We start from the raw sequence: 23,956 nt of genomic DNA, 5'->3' as shown, positions 1-23,956 counted from the left end.
AGTTGGACTTGGGCTGGACTCGTGCTAGAAGCACAAGCTCTACCACGCGAACGCGTGCTCCACGCGTCCGCGTCGTTTTCAATATATAGCCTTGCACGCAATCACATCAACCACGCGAACGCGTTATCCTATAATTTGGCAAAATGAGTTTTCACACAGAGAGTTGTGCGAACGCGAGGCTGCCCTCGCGCCACTAGCACGAATCATGTCACGCGTCCGCGTGACCGACGCGTCTGCGTCAATTCATTTAAGCGCTATTCGCGCGAACGCGTAACCCACGCGTTCGCGTCGCATGCACCGCACAACTTATCCAAAGCTCCCAAAATATCTTATCTTTTTCTTCCCCAAATCCTACTTTTTCTTTTCCCTTCTTCTTTCTTTCCCCCCTTCTTCCTTCTTCCTTCTTTCTCACTTTCTACTTCCTCTTTCTCACCCACCATTATCAAGGTCTTTCTTTTCTTCTTCCCTCCTTACTCTTCTATTCTTATTCTTATTTTTATGTTTTCTTCTTCTTTTTTCTTCTTCCTTTCATCATCTATGTTTTCTTTTTCTTTTTTCTTTTTAAACATTTTTTATTGGTGTGGAAAATTTATTTGGGTCATTGGTGGACGAAATTGTGATCACATCAATGTAGTATTTTTTGTTGTTGTATGGAATCATTATTATGGCACTTATGTGTGGACACAACTCCGTTCAACTAACCAGCAAGTGTACTGGGTCGTCCAAGTAATACCTTACGTGAGTAAGGGTCGATCCCACAGAGATTGTTGGTATGAAGCAAGCTATGGTCACCTTGTAAATCTCAGTTAGGCAGATTAAAATTATGGAATTTAGAAAATCAAATATAATTAATAAAAAGGGATAGAAATACTTATGTAAATTAATAGTGGGAATTTCAGATAGGCGTATGGGGATGCTGTGCTCCTCTTGAATCTCTACTTTCTCATTGCTCTCATCTAATCCTTCTTACTTCTTTCCATGGCAAGCTGTATGTAGGGCATCACTATCATCAATGGCTACTTTTAATCCTCTCGGGAAAATGGTCCTATGCGCTGTCACTGCACGGCTAATCGTCTGGAGGCATCACCCTTGGTTGATAGCTACATCCCATCCTCTCAGTGAAAATGGTCCAAATGCTCTGTCACAGCACGGCTAATCATCTGTCGGTTCTCAATCAGGTTGGAATAGAATCCATTGATTCTTTTGCGTTTGTCACTAACGCCCAGCCTTCAGGAGTTTGAAGCTCGTCACAGTCATTCAATACCGGAATCCTACTTGGAATACCACAGACAAGGTTAGACCTTCCGGATTCCCAGGATCCTACTCGGAATACCACAGACAAGGTTAGACTTTCCGGATCCTCATGAATGCCACCATCTATCTAGCTTATACCACGAAGATTCTGTTGGGGAATCTAAGAGATATGCGCCCGGCCTAGAGTAGAACGGAAGTGGTTGTCAATCACGTGCGTTCATATGTGAGAATGATGATGAGTGTCACGGATCATCACATTTATCAAAGTGTTGTGCAACGTATATCTTGGAATAAGAATAAAAGAGAATTGAATAGAAAGTAATAGTAATTGTATTGAAACTTGAGGTACAGCAGAGCTCCACACCCTTAATCTATGGTGTGCAGAAACTCCACCGTTGAAAATACATAAGTGAAAGGTTCAGGCATGGCCGAATGGCCAGCCCCCTAAAACGTGCTCAATGGCCTCCTAAGATGAAGAATAAAACAAAACTGAGACCAAAGATGAAACGTGGTCAAAAGACATCTAATACAATAGTTAAATGTTCTATTTATAATAAACTAGCTCCTAGGGTTTACATGAGTAAGTAATTGATGCATAAATCCACTTCCGGGGCCCACTTGGTGTATGCTTGGGCTGAGCTTGATCTATCCACGAGCTGAGGCTTCTCTTGGAGTTGAACTCCAAGTTATGACGTGTTTTGGGCGTTCAACTCCGGATCATGACGTTTTTCTGGCGTTTAACTCCAGACAGCAGCATGTACTTGGCGTTCAACGCCAAGTTACGTCGTCAATTTCCGAATGAAGTATGGACTATTATATATTGCTGGAAAGCTCTGGATGTCTACTTTCTAACGCCATTGAGAGCGCGCCAATTGGAGTTCTGTAGCTTCAGAAAATCCATTTTGAGTGAAGGGAGGTCAGAATCCAACAGCATCAGCAGTCCTTTTGTCAGCCTTTTTCAGAGTTTTGCTCAAGTCCCTCAATTTCAGCTAGAAATTACCTGAAATCACAAAAAAACACACAAACTCATAGTAAAGTCCAGAAATGTGAATTTAACATAAAAACTAATGAAAACATCCCTAAAAGTAGCTTGAACTTACTAAAAACTACCTAAAAACAATGCCAAAAAGCGTATAAATTATCCGCTCATCACAACACCAAACTTAAATTGTTGCTTGTCCCCAAGCAACTGAAAGTCAAATAGGATAAAAAGAAGAGAATATACTATAAATTCAAGAATATCAATGAATATTAATTTAATTAGATGAGCGGGACTTGTAGCTTTTTGCTTCTGAATAGTTTTGGCATCTCACTTTTCCTTGAAGTTTAGAATAATTGGCTCTCTAGGAACTTAGATTTTCGGATAGTGTTATTGACTTTCCTAGTTAAGCATGTTGATTCTTGAACACAGCTACTTTTTACTTGGACCTTCATGACCACAAGCACATGATTAGGGACAGCTTGATTTAGCCGCTTAGGCCTGGATTTTATTTCCTTGGGCCCTCCTATCCATTGATGCTCAAAGCCTTGGATCCTTTTTACCCTTGCCTTTTGGTTTTAAGGGCTATTGGCTTTTTCTGCTTGCTTTTTCTTTTTCTTTTTTTTTCGCCATTTTTTTTTGAATAAGCTTCTTCTTTTTCACTGCTTTTTCTTGCTTCAAGAATCAATTTCATGATTTTTCAGATCATCAATAACATTTCTCTTTGTTCATCATTCTTTCAAGAGCCAACAATTTTAACATTCATAAACAACAAGATCAAAAATATGCACTGTTCAAGCATTCATTCAGAAAATAAAAAGTATTGTCACCACATCAATATAATTAAAATAAATTCAAGGATAAATTTGAAATTCATGTACTTCTTGTTCTTTTGAATTAAAACATTTTTCATTTAAGAGAGGTGAAGGATTCATGGAATTATTCATAACTTTAAGACATAGTTACTAACTACTAATGATCATAAAGTAGAGACACAAAACATAGATAAACACAGCATAAAAACCAAAAAGCAGAAATAAATAAGAACAAGGAATGAGTCCACCTGAGTGAGGGTGGCGCCTTCTTGAAGGTCCAATGGTGCTCTTTGAGCTCCTCTATGTCTCTTCCTTGCTTCTGTTGAATGATTCCTAGTAATTTTGGTGTTCCTACCCTTAGTTGCTTCCAATATTTGTGTGGAGGACAATTTATCCCCTGAGGTATCTTAGGGATCTCTTGATTTGCAGCCACATGTTCTACCACTGAGCTATAAACCCTTTACATGAGTCTTTCCATCTCCCATGACTCAGAGGTGGAAGCTTTTGTCTTCCCTGTGAGGTTTCTCTGGCCTTAGGTGCCATTAATGGTAATGGAAAAGCAAAAAAAGCTATGCTTTTACCACACCAAACTTAAAATATTGCTCGCCCTCGAGCAAGAGAAGAAAGAAGAGAAGAAGAAGAAGAAGAAGAAAATGGAGAAGAGTGAGGGGGGGATGGAAGCGGCTATATGGGTGGGATTGGGTGGGAAGGAGAAGTTGAATTGTAAAGGTAGGTGGGGTGTATGGAGAAGAGTGGATAAATGTGGGTGGTGAATGAAAAACAGAAGGGATGACCATGAATGGAGATAGGGGCGAGGTAGATGAGGATCCTGTGAGGTTCACAGATCCTGAGGTGATCCTGTAGGGTCCACAGATCCTGAGGTGTCAAGGAATTCCATCCCTGCACCAAATAGGCATGTAAAATGCCTTTGCACACCATTCTGGCGTTTAAACGCCGTGTGGTGCACATTCTGGGCGTTCAACGCCCATGTAAAGCATGTTTCTGGCGTTGAACGCCAGTTTCATGCTTGTTACTGGCGTTCAGCGCCAGCTTTTCTTCTGGGCACATTCCTAGCGTCAGCGCCCAGAATGTTGCTTGTTTCTGGCGTTCAGCGCCAGAAATGATGCTCTGTTCTGGCGTTGAACGCCGGCCAGATGCATCTTATTGGCGTTGAACGCAGCCTGTGCTTCCTCCAGGGTGTGATTTTTTCTGCTGTTTTTGATTCTGTTTTTAATTTTTATGATTTTTTTCGTGACTCCTCATGATCATGTACCTAAAAACACAAAATAACAATAAAATAGAATAAAATAAAAATTAGATAAATAAAATTGGGTTGCCTCCCAACAAGCGCTTCTTTAATGTCAATAGCTTGACAGTGGCTCTCATGGAGCCACAAGGTGATCAGGTCATGTTGTATAGTGCCAACACCAACTTAGAGTTTGGATATGAGATCTTAACACCAAACTTAGAGTTTGGTTGTGGCCTCACAACACCAAACTTAGAGTTTGACTGTGTGGGCTTTCTTGACTCTGAACTGAGAGAAGCTCTTCATGCTTACTCTTTCTGTCACAGAGGGATGGCCATGTTCCTTAAAACACAAGGTAGTCCCATTCAATTGAAGGACTAATTCACCTCTGTTGACATCTATCACAGCTCCTGCTGTGGCTAGGAAAGGTCTTCCAAGGATGATGCAATCATCCTCTTCCTTCCTAGTGTCTAAGATTATGAAATCAGCAGGGATGTAAAGGCCTTCAACCTTTACTAACACATCCTCTACTATTCCATAAGTTTGTCTCAATGACTTGTCTGCCAGTTGTAATGAGAACAAGGCAGGTTGTACCTCAATGATCCCAGCTTCTCCATTACAGAGAGTGGCATAAGATTTATCCCTGACCCCAGATCACACAGAGCCTTTGCAAATGTCATAGTGCCTATGGTGCAAGGTATCAAAAACTTGCCAGGATCTTGTTTCTTTTGAGGTAAAATTTTCTGAATCCAGGTGTCTAGTTCACCAATGAGCAAGGGAGGTTCACTTTCCCAAGTCTCATTGCCAAACAACTTGGCATTCAGCTTCATGATAGCTCCTAAATATTGAGCAACTTGCTCTCCAGTTACATCTTCATCCTCTTCTGAGGAAGAATAGTCTTCAGAGCTCATGAATGGCAGAAGGAGATTTAATGGAATCTCTATGGTTTCTATAAGAACCTCAGATTCCTTTGGATCCTTAATAGGAAACTCCTTCTTTGCTTGAAGGACGTCCCAGGAGGTCTTCCTTACTAGGATTTTCGTCCTCCTCCTCCCTTGTGCATTCGGCCATGTTGATTATGTCAATGGCTTTGCACTCTCCTTTTGGATTCTCTTCTGTATTGCTTGGGAGAATACTGGGAGGAGTTTCAATGACTTTCTTACTCAGCTGGCCCACTTGTGCCTCCAGATTTCTAATTGAGGATCTTGTTTCACTCATGAAACTGAAAGTGGCCTTTGACAGATCAAAAGACTATATTGGCTAAATTAGAAGTGTTTTGTTCAGAATTCTCTGTCTGTTGCTGAAAAGATGATGGATATGGCTTGCTATTGCTCAGCCTATTGCGTTCACCATTGTTAAAGCCTTGTTGAGGCTTTTGTTGATCCTTCCATGAGAAATTTGGATGATTTCTCCATGATGAGTTATAGGTGTTTCCATAAGGTTCACCCATGTAATTAACCTCTGCCTGGCAGGGTTCTCAGGATCATAAGCTTCTTCAGAAGCTGCCTCTCTAGTACTGTTGGATGCATGTTGCCATCCATTCAAATTTTGAGAGATCATGTTGACCTGTTGAGTCAACACTTTGTTCTGAGCCAATATGGCATTCAGAGCATCAATTTCAAGAACTCCTTTCTTCTGAGGTATCCCATTATTCATGGAATTCTTTCAGAAGTGTACATGAATTGGTTGTTTGCAACCATGTCAATGAGTTCTTGAGCCTCTTCAGGCATTTTTCTTCAGGTGAATAGATCCACTGCAGAATGGTCCAATGACATTTTCAAAAATTCAGATAGACATAAGAGAATATATCTAATATGGTCCATTCTGAAAACATGTCAGATGGACATCTTTTGGTCAGCTGCTTGTATCTTTCCCAAGCTTCATAGAGGGATTCACCATCTTTTTGTTTGAAGGTTTGAACATCCACTCTCAGCTTGCTCAGCTTTTGAGGAGGAAGAATTTATCCAAGAAGGCAGTGACCAGCTTATCCCAGGAGTCCAGGCTATCCTTGGGTTGTGAATCCAACCATATTCTAGCTGTCTCTTACAGCAAAAGGGAAAAGCATGAGTCTGTAGACTTCAGGATCAACACCATTCGTCTTTACAGTCTCACAGATCTGCAAGAACTCAGTTAAAAACTGATAGGGATCTTCAGATGGAAGTCCATAAAACTTGCAGTTTTGTTGCATCAAGGCAACTAGCTGAGGTTTCAGCTCAAAGTTGTTGGCTCCAATGGCAGGAATGGAGATGCTTCTTCCATCAAACTTGGACGTTGGCTTTGTGAAGTCACCAAGCATTCTCCTTGCATTATTATTATTTTCGGCTGCCATCTCCTTCTCTTGTTCGAAAATTTCTGAAAGGCTGTTTTTGGATTGTTGTAATTTAGCTTCTCTTAATTTTCGCTTCAGGGTCCTTTCAGGTTCTGGATCAATTTCAACAAGAGTGCCTTTTTCCCTGTTCCTGCTCATATGAAAGAGAAGAAAACAAGAAAAGAAAGAGGAATCCTCTATGTCACAGTATAGAGATTCTTTTGTGTTAGTAGAAAAAGAAAGGGGAGAAGAATGAAAAAGAATGAATAGTCTGTATAAAGAGTAAGGATAGGGGAGGTGAAGAGAAGTGTTAGTAATTAAATAATTAAATAGAAGAAGAGAAGAGGAAGAGAATTCGAAAATAATTTTAAAAAGGGGTTAGTGATTTTCAAAAATTAGAGATAAATTGTAATTAAAATTAAAACATGAAACAATTAGTTAATTAAAAAGAATTTTTGAAAAAGGGGTGAGATATTTTCGAAAATTAGAGAGGGAAAAGTAGTTAGGTGGTTTTGAAAAAGATAAGAAACAAACAAAAAGTCAAATAGTTGATTGAAAAAGATTTGAAATCAAATTTTAAAAAGATAAGAAGATAAGAAGTTAGATAAGATTTTTTTAAAATCAAATTTTGAAAAAGATAAAATTTTGAAAAAGATAAGGTAAGAGATAAAAAGATTTAATTTTTAAAATGACTTGACTAACAAGAAACTACAAGATAAGATTCTAGAACTTAAAGATTGAACCCTTTCTTAACAGAAAGTAACAAACTTCAAATTTTTGAACCAATCACATTAATTGTTAGCTAATTTTCAAATATGATATAAAGGTAAGAAAAGATTTTGAAATAATTTGAAAAATGTTTTTGAAATTTTCGAAAATAAAAAAATGAAAAATATGATTTTTGAAAAAGATTTTAAAAGATAGATTTTAAAATTGAAATTTGACTTGACTTGTAGGAAACAACTAATTTTGAATTTTTTTTTGACCAAGTCAACCCCAAATTTCGAAAATTTGGAGGGAAATAGGAAAAGATATTTTTTGATTTTGAATTTTAATTATGAGAGAGAAAAACTACAAAAATACTCAATGCATGAAATTTTTAGATCAAAACAATGAATGCATGCAAGAATGCTATGAATGTCAAGATGAACACAAGAACACTTTGAAGATCATGATGAACTTCAAGAACATAATTTTGAAAAATTTTTAATGCAAAGAAAACATGCACGACACCAAACTTAGAAATCTTTAATGCATGGAAAATATGAATGCAAAGATGCACATGAAAAACAAGAAAAAAGACAGAAAACATCAAGATCAAACAAGAGGACTTATCAAGAACAACTTGAAGATCATGAACAACTATGAATGCATGGAGTTTCGAAAAATACAAGAAAAATTTTTAAAGCATGCAATTGACACCAATACTTAAAATTGACTCAAGACTCAACAAGAAACACAAAATATTTTTGATTTTGTGATTTTATTAATTTTTTTGGATTTTTATTAATTTTTTTTTCGAAAATAAAGTTTAGAAAACGAAAAATAAAAGAAAAATTTTGAAAAAGATTTTTGAAAAGAAAATTACCTAATCTGAGCAACTAGATGAACCGTCAGTTGTCCATACTCGAACAATCCCCGGCAACGGCGCCAAAAACTTGGTGGACGAAATTGTGATCACATCAATGTAGTATTTTTTGTTATTGTATGGAATCATTATTATGGCACTTATGTGTGGACACAACTCCGTTCAACTAACCAGCAAGTGTACCCGGTCGTCTAAGTAATACCTTACGTGAGTAAGGGTCGATCCCACAGAGATTGTTGGTATGAAGCAAGCTATGGTCACCTTGTAAATCTCAGTTAGGCAGATTAAAATTATGGAATTTAGAAAATCAAATATAATTAATAAAAAGGGATAGAAATACTTATGTAAATTAATAGTGGGAATTTCAGATAGGCGTATGGGGATACTGTGCTCCTCTTGAATCTCTACTTTCTCATTGCTCTCATCCAATCCTTCTTACTTCTTTCCATGGCAAGCTGTATGTAGGGCATCACTATCATCAATGGCTACTTTTAATCCTCTCGAGAAAATGGTCCTATGCGCTGTCACTGCACGGCTAATCGTCTGGAGGCATCACCCTTGGTTGATAGCTACATCCCATCCTCTCAGTGAAAATGGTCCAAATGCTCTGTCACAGCACGGCTAATCATCTGTCGGTTCTCAATCAGGTTGGAATAGAATCCATTGATTCTTTTGCGTTTGTCACTAACGCCCAGCCTTCAGGAGTTTGAAGCTCGTCACAGTCATTCAATATCGGAATCCTACTCGGAATACCACAGACAAGGTTAGACCTTCCGGATTCCCAGGATCCTACTCGGAATACCACAGACAAGGTTAGACTTTCCGGATCCTCATGAATTCCGCCATCTATCTAGCTTATACCACGAAGATTCTGTTGGGGAATCTAAGAGATATGCGCCCGGCGTAGAGTAGAACGGAAGTGGTTGTCAATCACGTGCGTTCATATGTGAGAATGATGATGAGTGTCACGGATCATCACATTCATCAAAGTGTTGTGCAACGTATATCTTGGAATAAGAATAAAAGAGAATTGAATAGAAAGTAATAGTAATTGTATTGAAACTTGAGGTACAGCAGAGCTCCACACCCTTAATCTATGGTGTGCAAAAACTCCACCGTTGAAAATACTTAAGTGAAAGGTTCAGGCATGGCCGAATGGCCAGCCCCTTAAAATGTGCTCAATGGCCTCCTAAGATGAAGAATAAAACAAAACTGAGACCAAAGATGAAACGTGGTCAAAAGACATCTAATACAATAGTTAAATGTTCTATTTATAATAAACTAGCTCCTAGGGTTTACATGAGTAAGTAATTGATGCATAAATCCACTTCCGGGGCCCACTTGGTGTATGCTTGGGCTGAGCATGATCTATCCACGAGCTGAGGCTTCTCTTGGAGTTGAACTCCAAGTTATGACGTGTTTTGGGCGTTCAACTCCGGATCATGATGTTTTTCTGGCGTTTAACTCCAGACAGCAGCATGTACTTGGCGTTCAACGCCAAGTTACGTCGTCAATTTCCAAATGAAGTATGGACTATTATATATTGCTGGAAAGCTCTGGATGTCTACTTTCCAACGCCATTGAGATCGCGCCAATTGGAGTTCTGTAGCTCCAGAAAATCCATTTCGAGTGCAGGGAGGTCAGAATCCAACAGCATCAGCAGTCCTTTTGTCAGCCTTTTTCAGAGTTTTGCTCAAGTCCCTCAATTTCAGCCAGAAATTACCTGAAATCACAGAAAAACACACAAACTCATAGTAAAGTCCAAAAATGTGAATTTAACATAAAAACTAATGAAAACATCCCTAAAAGTAGCTTGAACTTACTAAAAACTACCTAAAAACAATGCCAAAAAGCGTATATTATATCCGCTCATCAGTCATTATTTTCTATACTTTGCTTGTGGATTGTTAAAGAATTGTTTAACAATTATATATTATTTTTATATAGGGTTGCTTGCATGTTCAATTTAATACTTTCTATACCTTATTTACCATGCATGCTATGTGTTTGTGAAAATGCCCGTATGGCATTGTGCACTATTTTTGGATTTCTTTTAATCTACTACTCTAAATGCTTGCTTTTAACAAAAACCTTTTTATATTTTATTAATTAAATATAATTGTTATTACAAACATATTGTTAGTTTGACAGGCTTGGTAATCTAACTTAGACGTTGAATGCTTGATCTATGCTACTCATGCCTTTGCCAGCATGCCAATAAACACCTTGCAGTTCACTGTCATCATATGCACTTGCTATATTTCCATCGATGACCTTTCACATGTAGTCAGGACCATGTGTTCACGTCATTCTTCTTTATTGTGCATTGATTACCACCTTTCCCATTCTCTTCTTTGCTCTAACCCTTGAAGTTTTAACATCCTTACTCTTTCCCTTTCAGGATGGCCACCAAAAAAGAAAAAGAGAAAGCTACTTCGAAACCACCAGCAAAGAGAGGAACAAAAAGAACATTGGTGGCAGAGCCATCTTCAACTGCAGTTAAGCTCTCAACAAAAAGAATTAAGAGGATTATAAAGGTCGATGAAAAAGAGAAAGCCTTCCCAGCAAAGGACACTGCGTGATTTCCCAACCGCTACTGTGAGCAGATGTTCCCCATCCTGGCAGAAATGAGTTACAACAACGAATACCTTCTTATCCTCCCGACCCGTAGTGCTGAATTTGTTGAGTCGCGAATTGCGCGATGACAATGGGGATTCCTACAGAGACAGCCACGGCAGGTTAATCTTTCATGGGTAGTCGAGTTCTACTCTAATTTCCACCTGCCAACCATGCAGTCTGTCTATGTCCGTCAGAAGCAAGTCCCCATTACAGAATAGGCCATTCAACGAGCTCTAGATTTTCTCCCTGCTCCAGAAGGACTGGACGCATTCCAAGAAGCCGCACTCAAGCGCCAGACGTACCAATTTGACTGGGACGTTGTTCTCAGAGTTATCGCACAACCTGGCAGCAGATGGATTTATGAATACCATCATTCCCGACCTAAGGGAATATCGGCTTCTGCACTTACCTTGGAGGCTCGCGTATGGACACAGATTATGTCCCATTACGTCTTTCCGAGCACTCGTGAGTCCTTCTTCACTACAGACATGGCCATTCTACTATGGTGCATCCTTATAGACCAGCCTCTAAACCTACCAAGACACATCTGGAATGCCATGGGACACGTACAAATTGTGGACAACTTACCTTTTCCCGCCTTGGTCTCAGATCTTGTCTCCGCACTCGGAGTCTCCTACAAAGCTGGGGACACCAAAGCCATGCTTCCACGGGATAATCAGTACATCCCTAACGGAAAATATCTCAGGCCACCAACAGCCAGTCTGCAGAACACGCTGCAGACATCCCTCTTTCCACACCATAAGCACCTTCAACAAGTCAGCTGCTCCATAAAATACTGGAGAGGTTGGACCGGCAAGACCAGAAAGTGAAGCTATGAGAGCGCCGCAACTAGTGCCGATTCAAATACCTCAAGGAGCTACTTACAGGAAACCACAGACCTGACAAAGACCCAGACACTCCGGACTCCACTTCATTTACCAGCACAGGGAGCCATGACGGTCCCGACTGTGGAGATACTGCTACCAGCCCACCTTTGTTCCTGACAGATGGCGCCTAGGACGGTGCAAAGCCTTAAGTGTGGGGAGGTCGGTTAGTACCTGACTTCCGGAGGTAATTTCTCTTCCCTAACATCAATAAAGTAGGATATTTAGTCAGTTTTTTCTTTAGGATAGATTGCTTAGAAATAGGAATATTTGCATGCATGTTCTACTTGATTGAAAAGATAATAAGCTTCTTCTAAGACCCAAATTTTTTGTTTTTTTTTTCACTAATTTAAATCAAAACCCTTATGTTAGATTTGTTTGAAGTTGTAATTGGAACATGGTTTTTGAGCTAATGAACACACAACCTGTGAGACTTTGAGCCTAAATATATGGTTACATTATTTAACCATAACTATTTTATTCTTGTGTGTTTATGATGCAATTGCATATTTGTTATATTAGCTAGTTAGTTTAGTTGGTTTTAGCTTAATTTCACTCATTTTCTCTAAATAAACAAGTCCTTTTATGAGTTTAATCTTCATGCATGGGAATGCCAAGGAACATGTTGATTCTAACCAAATTCATGCAAATGATTTAAAGAATGCATACATGAATGAGTATGAATGAATCTCATGAAATTTATTGCATGAATTGGTAAGACTTTGAAGCTATTTCCTTTGTTGATGATAGGTGATGAAACAAGGAAGCATGGAATCAAGAATGATGCAAGCTGGGCAAGAAGAAGAAAAGTTGGCGTTGCCAACTTGGGAATAGGGTGCGTTGTTAAGGACAACGCCAGGCAACCTTGAAGAACAAAAGTTGGCGTTGCCAACTTGAAGAAAGGGGGCGTTGTTGAGGACAACGCCAGGCAACCTTGAAGAACAAAAGTTGGCGTTGCCAACTTGAAGAAAGGGGGCGTTGTTGAAGGCAACGCCAGGCAGCCCTGGAGAAGCAAATTTGGGCGTTGCCAACTCTAGAAGGGCGTTGCCAATGCCAATTTGTTAAGCAAGCTTGGCAACCTTGGAAGGCACGAGCACGTTACTAACTTGGAATGCATTGGCGTGTTTGGCAACAACTCAAGGCAGCCCTGGAGAAGCACAAGTTGGCGTTGCCAACTTGGAGAAAGGAGGGCGTTGTTGAAGGCAACGCACACAAGCAAGCTTGGCCCAGGAAAAGGAGATGCACGTTGCCAACGCCAAGTTATGAAGGCGTGTTCCTTGGCAACGTAGCAAGCAACTTTGGCATCAAATGGGGAGCTCGAGCACGTTGTTGAGCTAGGAACCATGGGCGTGTTCCTTGGCAACGCATGCAAGCTAGGAGTATGGCACACGAGGGCGTTGCCAACGCCAATTTTGGGCGCCAACCACGTTGCCAACGCTAGGAATGGTTGCTTGGCTAGGCACCAAGTCTTGGTGCCAATCAAGTTGCCAACGCCAAGCCTTGTGCCAACCAAGTTGCCAACGCCAGGAAGCCTTGCCAATCAAGTTGCCAACGCCAGGAAGCCTTGCCAATCAAGTTGCCAACGCCAGGAAGCCTTGCCAACCACGTTGCCAACGCCAGGAAGGTGCCAACCACGTTGCCAACGCCAGCTTCTATAGGCGGTTCAATGGCAACGTGGGAAGCAATGTTTAGAGCCTTGAAGAAGCATCGGGCACGTTGCCAACTCAAGAAAACATTGGCGTGTTTGGCAACAACGCCAGGAAGCTTTGGATGGTGAAGAATGGAGGTAGCACGTTGCCAACTTGGAATATAGGGGCGTTATCCACAACAACTCCAACAAGGCAGCCTGACCATGTCCCCTTCAATGGAAGATATCTTGAGCTACAGAGATCCAAATTGAGTGCTTCCAGTTGCGTTGGAAAGCTAACATTCAGAGCTTTCCAACCATATATAATAGTCTATGGTGGAGCACAAAATTGGAGCCAAACCAGAGTCATCTTTAGGCCCTAAAAACAAGAACATGAAGTTGAAATTCAAGAAGGCTAGAGATGAGCCCTGGAGGGGGGCACGAGCACGTTGCCAACGTGCTAGCAAGGGGCGTGTTTTGCAACAACGCCAGCCCCAAGTCCCTGCCTTGGGAGGTTAGGCACGGGCACGTTGCCAACTTGGGAGTGAAGGTGCGTTTTTGGCAACAACTTGGCAGCTTAACCTTACCTTCTTTGAGGAAGCATAACTTGAGCTAGGAAAGTCCAATTGAGGTGATTCCAGTGGCATTGGAAAATAGACATCAAGAGCTTTCCAATGATGTATAATAGTCCATATTGAAGCAGAAGGTTGACACTCAAATTCTGGGCTACATTTAGCATGAAAGTAGAGCCAAGAAGAGAAAAGCAAGTTGTTAGCAACAACTTGGGCTAGCAACGCCCAAGTCTCAAACTTCACTTCCAGGAAATTGTGATGCACGTTGCCAACGTGCATTAAGGCCAGCGTTATTGACAAAAACGCCAAGCCAATGGGCTAGAAGCATGATGAATGAACTCTTCCTTTCCAAGTCTAGCAACACTTCTTCCAATTGAGCCAATAATTCAACAAAGAGGAAGCCCATATTGCTAACCCAATTCAAGATCTTTGAAAGAGTTTTGGGACTAGTATAAAAGAGATTGAGTTTGTACTTTGAGAGGACTTTTTGACACTTAGACCTTTTAGACTCTTAGCACTTTTATTTTTGAGAACTCTTTAGTACTTCCGGGAGGATACCCGGAGAGCATTTTTGGTTCTTCTTGGAACTTCTCTTCTTCATTTCTTAAGCTTTAAGCATTTCCTTATTCTTCTTGATCTTTCTTGGCATTTTAGTTAAATTTTGGTTTATGGCAATTGTTGTTGAAATTGGAGCTATGACTCACTAAACCCCACTTTCATTAGGGGGAAGAGCTCTGCTTGTTGGAATGCATTGGTGAACTCATTTTTCCTCCTCAATTCTAGTGGTTGATCTAAAGAGGGAACTCTTGTTCTTCAAAGATTCAACCACCATCGAGAGAGGGGTTAATCTATATGAATTATGTGGTGAATTTGAGGAATGAGCCACATAATTCAGTTTAGAGTTCATCCTTTCATGATTCCCTTAATCAATACACCTTGGTTGGTATGTGAGATGTAACTTTCCTTGGTTGAGATTATGGGAATTGTGTGGCTGGATTAGAATTGAGCTTCATCTCTTCTCATGAACAATAGATCACGAGAGTGGCAATTGGTTATGTTGAGAGAAATTGAATCACCAAGAGATTGGGATTCAATTACCCACTTGCCATGGATCTATACCCATGATTGAGAAGGATTTGACTAACATCAATTCATGAAAACTTGCATCTCTGATCCCTAATGATCCTCTCTATCATTACTTCTTATTCCTTTGCTTCTAGTTGGTTGATTACCCAACCCAATTCCCTTTTACATTCAGTCAATTTATTATTCTTGTCATCTACATTTTGTTCCTTTAATTCTTGCTATTTACTCTTATGTTCTTTAATTTCTGCACCCTTTAATTCCTTGTCATTTATCTTTGATGTCATTTAAGTTTCTTGCAATTTAAGTTTCAGTTATTTACTTTCATTTTATTTCTATCTTCGAGTTCTTTACATTCCTTGCCATTTAAATTCTTGCAATTATGTTCAAAAATCAAAATGCTCATGAAATCAAAATTATGTTTGCTTGACTAAATCTACCATTTAACTAAAGTTGCTTAATCTACCAATCCTCGTGGGATCGACCTCACTCCTAGTGAGTCTTATTACTTGATACGATCCGGTATACTTGCCGGTTGTACGTGAAATCCAAATTTTTACGTATCAAGTTTTTGGCGCCGTTGCCGGGGATTGGAAAGATTGACAATGATTAAGTGAAAGGTGGTTTAGATTAAGCAATTTTTTTTTAGTGTTTTTGTTAAGCCCACTAACTGTTTGATACTTTGTTTCACTAACTCCAATTCCACTTTAGTTCTAGAGTATTTCACTTGTGATTTTGGTTTTGTTTGTGTATGTCAGGAGCCAATAGACTTAATACTGAGGACGAGAGAACCCTCCGAAGGAGAAGAAGAGCAGAAAGAGGAAAGGGAATAGTTGGTGAAGAGGAGTCAGAGGGAGAAGATCAAGTCATGGAGGATGAGATGCACAATCCTCCTGGAGGGGTCAACAACAATGATGGACCACCTAGAAGGGTGCTATCCTCTTATACCATCCCTGATCCAAGACATTGTGGGAGCAGTATTGCCACTCCAAATGTCCATGCCATAACTTTAAAACCTCAGTTTATCACTTACACTTACAACTGCTCTTATGGGACCTCTTGAAGACCCAAATCAACATCTATCTGTTTTTCTGAGGATATGCAATACAGTGAAGACGAATGGAGTGCATTCAGATGTCTACAAACTGCTACTATTTCCATTCTCTTTGAGGGACAAGTTCACTCAATGGCTAGAGTCATTCCCCAAGGAAAGCCTCAACAATTGGAATGATGTGATGGGCAGATTTCTAGCAAAGTTTTACCCACCTCAAAGAATCATCAAGTTGAAGACAGAGGTACAAACTTTCAGGCAAATGGAAGGGGAGTCATTGTATGAAGCCTGGGAAAGATATAAGGCACTAATGAGAAGATGTCCACCTGATATGTTTAGTGACTGGGTCAAACTCCAAAACTTCTATGAAGGTTTAAGCTTAGAAGCAAGGAAGGGGCTAGACTACTCATCAGGAGGATCACTCAACATGATGAAAACTGCTGAGGAGGCTCAAGACCTCATTGAGATTGTGGCAAACAATCAGTATTATTACTCATCAGAGAGGCAACACAACCCGGCCCCAAAGAAAGGTGTAATGGAGCTTGAAGGTGTTGATGCTATCTTGACACAAAATAAGTTAATGCACCAACAAATCCAACAACAAATGGAGATGATAACAAAGAGAATGGATGGTTTTCAGCTAGCATCAGTGAACACAACAAATCAACCATCACTTGAATGGAGCCAAGGTGAAGGGACCACTGTTGAACAGCCACAAGAACAAGTTCAATACATGCAAAATACTTCAAATTCTCAGGATGAATTTCATGGTGATACCTACAACTCCTCTTGGAAAAATCACCCCAATCTAAGGTGGGGTGAAAACCATTGGCAAAAGAACAACAACCACAACCACACCCGCAACACAAATAACCAAAATCACCATGCCACCAACACTAACCAATATAGAAAAACACAAAACATATATCAACACCCTCATAATAACTCACAAACACCCTCATAATAACTCACAAACTCACCAAAACAACTTCTCTGCACCAACATCCAACACACAGAATTACCACACTAATCCACCCAACAACTTCCAATAACAATCAACCCCCATATCCCCAATTGACCATCATGAGACCAGAATTGCAAGTCTTGAAGCAACCTTGCAAGCACTCGCTCAAACCACTCAAGCCTTAGCCAAGGGACAAAAGGAACATGAGGTCACCATGAAGAATATTGAGAGACAAGTGGGACAATTAGCCAAACAAGCAGAGCGACCAACCAATGTTCTCCCAAGTGATACAATACCCAACCCAAGAGAAGAATGTAAAGCTCTGCAGTTAAGGAGTGGCAAGGTAGTTGGTGAAAGTTCGAATAAAGAAGCAATAAAACCCAAAGAGCAAGACACAGTGGAAATTCATGTGGAAAGGCAAGATAAAGAAAAGGCTTCAACATCTAACAAAGGCAAAGAGGTTGTCAAGCCACAAGGCAAACCACCCAGTCAAGGAAGCAACCATGATAGCAAGGAGAATGTGAATCCACAACAAGAAAACAAAAATGAAGGAGTAAAAGCCTATGTACCCAAGCTTCCATACCCAACTAGGATACACAAAGGAGCAAAGGACCAACAATTCCCAAGGTTCTTAGAAATTTTCAAGAAACTTGAAATCAACATCCCATTGGCAGAAGCTCTGGAACAGATGCCATTATATGCAAAGTTTCTTAAGGAATTGATCACCAAGAAGAGAAGTTGGCAAGAAAAAGAAACGGTGATTCTCAATCAAGAGTGTAGTGCCATCATTCAAAAGGGGCTACCTCCAAAACTCAAAGACCCTGGCAGCTTCCTCATACCCTGCACGATTGGGAGCATGGCCGTTGACAAATCACTTTGTGACCTTGGAGCAAGCATTAACCTAATGCCTCTTACCATGATGAAGAAAATGATGATTGAAGAGCTTAAACCCACAAGAATGTCACTCCAACTTGCTGACAGATCCATCAAAATACCAAATGGAGTAGTTGAAAACCTCTTGGTGAAGGTGGGAAACTTCATATTCCCAGCTGATTTTGTGGTCCTAGACATGGATGAAGAGGGAAACAATTCAGTTATTCTTGGTAGACCCTTCTTGGCTACAGCTAGAACAATCATTGATGTGGAAAAGGGAGAGATGATTTTTAGAGTGCATGATGAGCAAATGACCATAAATGTTTCAAAGCAATGCAACACCCCGTTGAGAAAGAAAGTTGCATGAGAATTGATGTAGTGGATTCGTTGGTTGAAGAGGTACTTGACACAAACCATCAAGTGAAACAGGAGGAAGTCCAGAATGTTAAAGGACAAGAAGGGAACAAATTGGAAGCATCAGAGGAACCAAGTAAAACTATGAAAGAAGAGGCACCACAGCAAGAGTTGAAACCACTACCCCTCATCTTAAATATGCATTCTTGGTGAAAAGGACAGCTTCCCAGTGATCATAAATTCTACATTGAGTACAGAGGAAGAAGAAAAGCTCCTTGTAGTATTGAAAACTTACAAAGAGGCGTTGGGATGGACCATAGATGACTTGAAAGGCATAAGCCCTGCCATATGCATGCACAAGATACTTCTAGAGGAAAATTCCAAACCAGTGGTGCAACCCCAAAGAAGATTGAATCCCACAATGAAGGAGGTTGTTCAAAAGGAAGTCTTGAAGTTGTGTAAAGCTGGGATCATCTACCCTATATCTGACAGCCCATGGGTCAGTCCAGTGCAAGTAGTACCTAAAAAAGGGGGGATGACTGTTATTGTTAATGAGAAGAATGAGCTTATTCCAACACGAACAGTGACAGGATGGAGAATGTGCATAGACTATAGGAGGCTGAATGATGCCACACGAAAAGATCACTTTCCTCTCCCTTTCATTGATCAGATGCTTGAAAGGTTGGCTGGCCATGCCTATTATTGTTTTCTTGATGGATATTCTGGGTATAACCAGATAGTGGTTGACCCCATGGATCAAGAGAAGACTTCCTTTACTTGTCCCTTTGGAGTCTTTGCATACAGGAGAATGCCATTTGGACTGTGTAATGCTCCAGCTACCTTTCAAAGGTGCATGCTATCAATCTTCTCAGACATGGTAGAAAAATTTATTGAAGTCTTTATGGATGATTTCTCTGTTTTTGGTGATTCCTTCAATACTTGCTTGCACCATCTTACCTTAGTCTTGAAAAGGTGCCAAGAAACCAATTTAGTTTTGAATTGGGAGAAATGCCATTTCATGGTACCCGAAGGCATTGTTCTTGGCCATAAAATTTCAAGAAAGGGTATAGAAGTTGACAAGGCAAAAGTAGAAATTATAGAAAAACTTCCTTTGCCAACTAGTGTGAAAGCCGTTAGAAGTTTCTTAGGGCATGCTGGATTCTATAGGAGATTCATCAAAGATTTTTCCAAAATAGCAAAGCCACTAAGCAATTTGCTGGTGGCAGACAATCCTTTTATCTTTGATGATGAATGCAAACATGCTTTTGAAACTCTAAAGACTAAGCTCACCACAGCACCAATCATCACACCCCCATGTTGGGGACTACCTTTTGAACTCATGTGTGATGCAAGTAACCTTGCAATTGGTGCTGTGTTGGGGCAGAGGAAGGAAAAGAAGCTTCATGTTATCTACTATGCAAGTAAGGTATTGAATGAAACTCAAAAGAACTACACCACAACAGAGAAAGAGCTACTAGCTGTGGTATATGCTTTTGATAAGTTTAGACAATATTTGATTGGATCTAAAGTTTAGTGTATACTGACCACGCTGCTCTTAAGTATCTTATGTCAAAACAGGATGCCAAACCAAGGCTAATCAGATGGGTGCTACTCCTACAAGAATTTGACATTGAGATAAAAGATAGAAAGGGCAATGAAAATCAAGTTGCTGACCACTTATCAAGGCTACCACAAGATGCATGCCAAGACAACGTTCCATCCATAAATGAAGAATTTCCAGATGAGCATCTCTTGCAAATCCAACATGTCCCTTGGTTTGCGGATATGGCCAACTACAAGGCGGGGAGAATCATTCCACAGGAGTACACAAAACAACAAGTCAAGAAGCTACTACATGAGGCTAAGTTCTTCTTCTGGGATGAACCATTCTTGTTCAAAAGATGCCCAGATGGAATGATAAGAAGATGTGTGTCAGAAGGTGAGATGAAGGACATACTATGGCATTGTCACAATTCTAGCTATGGTGGTCATTTTGGAGCGGAAAGAACAGCTGCAAAGGTCCTTCAAAGTGGGTTCTACTGGCCTTCAATCTTCAAAGATGCTAGGGAGTTTGTGAGCCAATGCAATGAATGTCAAAGAACAGGGGGTTTGTCAAAGAAAAATGAGATGCCTCAAAAGTTCATTTTGGAAGTGGAACTCTTTGATCTGTGGGGAATAGACTTCATGGGACCTTTTCCTCCATCTTACACATTCAAATACATCTTGGTAGCAGTAGAGTATGTCTCCAAATGGGTAGAAGCAATAGCCACCACCACATGTGATACCAACGTGGTCTTGCAATTCCTCAAGAAGAACATCTTCACTAGATTTGGAGTGCCCAAAGGACTTATAAGTGATGGGGAAGCCACTTCTGCAACAAGCAACTAAACTCCTTACTCCACAAATATGGTGTTACTCACAAAGTAGCTACCCATATCACCCACAAACTAATGGGCAGCTGAACTTGCCAACAGAGAGCTAAAAAGGATTTTGGAGAAACTGTGGGAACAACAAGAAAGGATTGGGTTAGGAAGCTGGATGATGCACTTTGGGCATATAGGACAGCCTTCAAGACACCCATAGGAAAATCTCCATTTCAGCTGTGTATGGAAAGGCATGCCACCTCCCTGTGGAGCTTGAACATAAGGCCTTTTGGGCCACCAAACTTCTGAATTTAGATGCTCAAGCAGCAGGAGAGAAAAGGTTGCTACAACTCAATGAACTTGAGGAGTTCAGATTGGAGGCATATGAAAATGCCAAAATATACAAAGAGAGCAAAGAGATGGCATGATAAGAGGATCTCTCAAAGAACATTCGAACCAGGCCAAAGGGTGTTGTTATTCAATTCAAGATTGAAGATCTTTCCTGGGAAGCTGAGGTCTAGATGGACTGGTCCATACACCATCACCAAAGTATCACCTCATGGCTATGTCGAATTACTTGATGAAGCCTCAAACAAACCTTCACAGCTAATGGACATAGGGTGAAGCACTATTTTGGTGGCCCTGGAGCAAGGAAGAGAGTGTGCAACTCTTAACATGAGCAAAGAAGCTGCAGTGTCAAGCTAAGGACAATAAACAAGCGCTTCATGGGAGGCAACCCATGCACAGGGAGTCTTTTATTTTCATACTTTAGTAACCAATAATGATTAAGTAGACTAGTACATGGTGTATGCAAAACACTAAGTTTGGTGTGGCCAATCTTGAAGTAATGGCAAAAGTGTGTTCTACAACACTTAGCCACAGACTAAGTTTGGTGTCCATACATACACGAAAATGCTAGACTATGAAAGTACAGTCATCATTTTAGTTATATATAAATAAAAATAAAAAAAAATAAAAAAAACGTGAAATAGCATATAATGTAGGTAAAATACTAAGTTTGATGTGGCTATCTTTGGAATTAGTTCCATAGAACACTTAGTCACAAACTAAGTTTGGTGTCTTTACTTACATTAATAATGCTAGAAAAAATAGATTAGGGAATCAATTCATAAATTTTAATTTTTGCTTAGTCAATTTTGCATAGGAATATCATCATAAGTTGTTAGCTAATAATGTCACTTTAAGAATCTCAAGATTTTGGAATTTTGTTGCAGGAAAGAAAGAAAGAAAGAAGTGATGGGGAATCTTGGAAGGGAGATCACGGATGCATTGGAGTCACATGAGTCTTGAACTTTGTGCATGGAAAAAAACAACTCAACATGCATTGGGCAAAAGGAAGCATGCTCCCCATGCTATGACCGAACCCTTAGAGCCATGCATAGCACCACGGAACTCACTAGAATCATGCATCCCCACCAAAGTTCACTTTAAATACTTCAACCATATTCATCAAACCTCACTCTTCCTCACTCATTCTTCTACCCCCCATAACCTCATCTCATCACCCGAAGTCACACTACACCCCCAACTCATTCCATGTTTCCCATATTCTTGCCTTAGGCCTAATCTTTACCCAACAAAACTCATGAAGCACTACATCCCCTCACATAACCGAAACACTCCACCTTCCCTCACCATTATTTTCTAGCTTGCCTAAGTCACGTTGTTATCATATATCTCTCCCATTCACAACCATTTTCCTTGTGCTTGAGGACAAGCATTCATCTAAGTTTGGTGTGGAAGATTCAACCCTTGCAAGTGAATTTCAATGGCCTCATCATCAAGGGATAGGAGAGAAGATGAATTTGATCAAAGAAGATTCAAATCCAAGCACAACGAGCGCATCTTTAGTTGGATGTCAAGCAAGGATGTTGTCCCGGAGTTACCTTTCAAGCTAAAGAAAGATGAATACCCTGAGATACAAAAAATAATCAGAAAAAGGGGATGGAAGCTTCTCTGTGACCAACCTCAAGAAGTGAGCATGCTTCTCATCCATGAGTTCTACACTAATGTGATAAGAGAATATGATGATGAAGAACCATACATGAGTTATGTAAGAGGTGTGACTGTTGATTTTAGCCCGGACACCATCAACAGGGTGCTAAAGGTCAAGGCAAAACAGTTCAAACGAGCTAGCTATGAAGAAAGGGTTGAAAATGACCCAAGATATATGGATGTGGTAAGTGACTTATGCAGAGTAGGCACGGATTGGGTGTTGGATTCACATGGACAACCACTCAAACTTCGGAGAGGTGATCTCATACCTCAAGCAAAAGGATGGCATGACATAGTGAGGAGATCATTGATGTCCACTTCAAATAATTCTGAGGTAACGGTGAATAGAGCAATAATGATCCATTGCATAATGAAAGGAGGGGAAATCAATGTTGGAGACATTATAGCCAAGAACATCATTGACATAGCTCAAAAAGTCAAACAGGACAGCTGGCTAGGATATCCCAGTACTATTCTGCGCCTATGTGAAGAAGCTGGAGTGCCTCTGGAAGAATTTGGAGAAACTGATGTGGTCTCTGTTGGAAAACCTCTTACCCGAGAAAGGTTGGAATTCATTACCACAACCCAATTGGAAAGGCAACCTTTAGCAAGAAGGAAGAAAAGGAAAGAAGCAAGACAAGAGGAGGAGCCTCAAGAAATGGAAGAACCTCATACCTTGAACATGAATCAACTCCAAGCCGCTTTAGAAGGAATTTCTGGGCAATATTCACAAATTCAAAGAAGCCAAGAGGAACAAGCTCAACAACAAAGGGACCTTTGGCAATTGATGGATCAACAAAGAGGGGTTCAAGTTCAATGGATGAACCAACAAAATGAATACCAAGCACACATGATGGAACTACAACAAGAACAATATGCCAAGATGCATGAAGCCATCAACAATTCAACTGTTGAATATGGAAAAGCCATGGAGAAAGTAATACAAGAACAAGCTCAACTAAGGAAAGAACAAGCTCAGCAAAGGGAGCTTCTCCATAGGTTGGATGCTAGACATGATACATTTCACAAAGATTTCAATGAAAGCAGAATGTTCAGGGAAGCCAGGCATAAAGACAGACTTGACTATGATATATGCACCCAAGAAAAGCTCAGTTACCTCTGTTCCACACCCCCATTACTCAACCCACAAATTAAAACCTTTAATGAAGCTCGCAAGATATTTGAAGAGCAGGAACTTGCAAGGGTGAGATTTAATCAACAGAGGCTAAAGGAGACAATGATAAGCTCAGGAATTTGGCAAAGAGAAGAGGGGGATTCAACAACAACAAAACAAGGAGAGCTAAGAAGGAAAAAGGAAGAAGATCCAAAGGGGGATTCAACAACAAAACAACAAGGAGAG

Source organism: Arachis stenosperma, chromosome 9 (assembly GCF_014773155.1).
Source record: "Arachis stenosperma cultivar V10309 chromosome 9, arast.V10309.gnm1.PFL2, whole genome shotgun sequence".
Taxonomy (NCBI): domain Eukaryota; kingdom Viridiplantae; phylum Streptophyta; class Magnoliopsida; order Fabales; family Fabaceae; genus Arachis; species Arachis stenosperma.
This window is presented reverse-complemented; position numbering follows the sequence as displayed.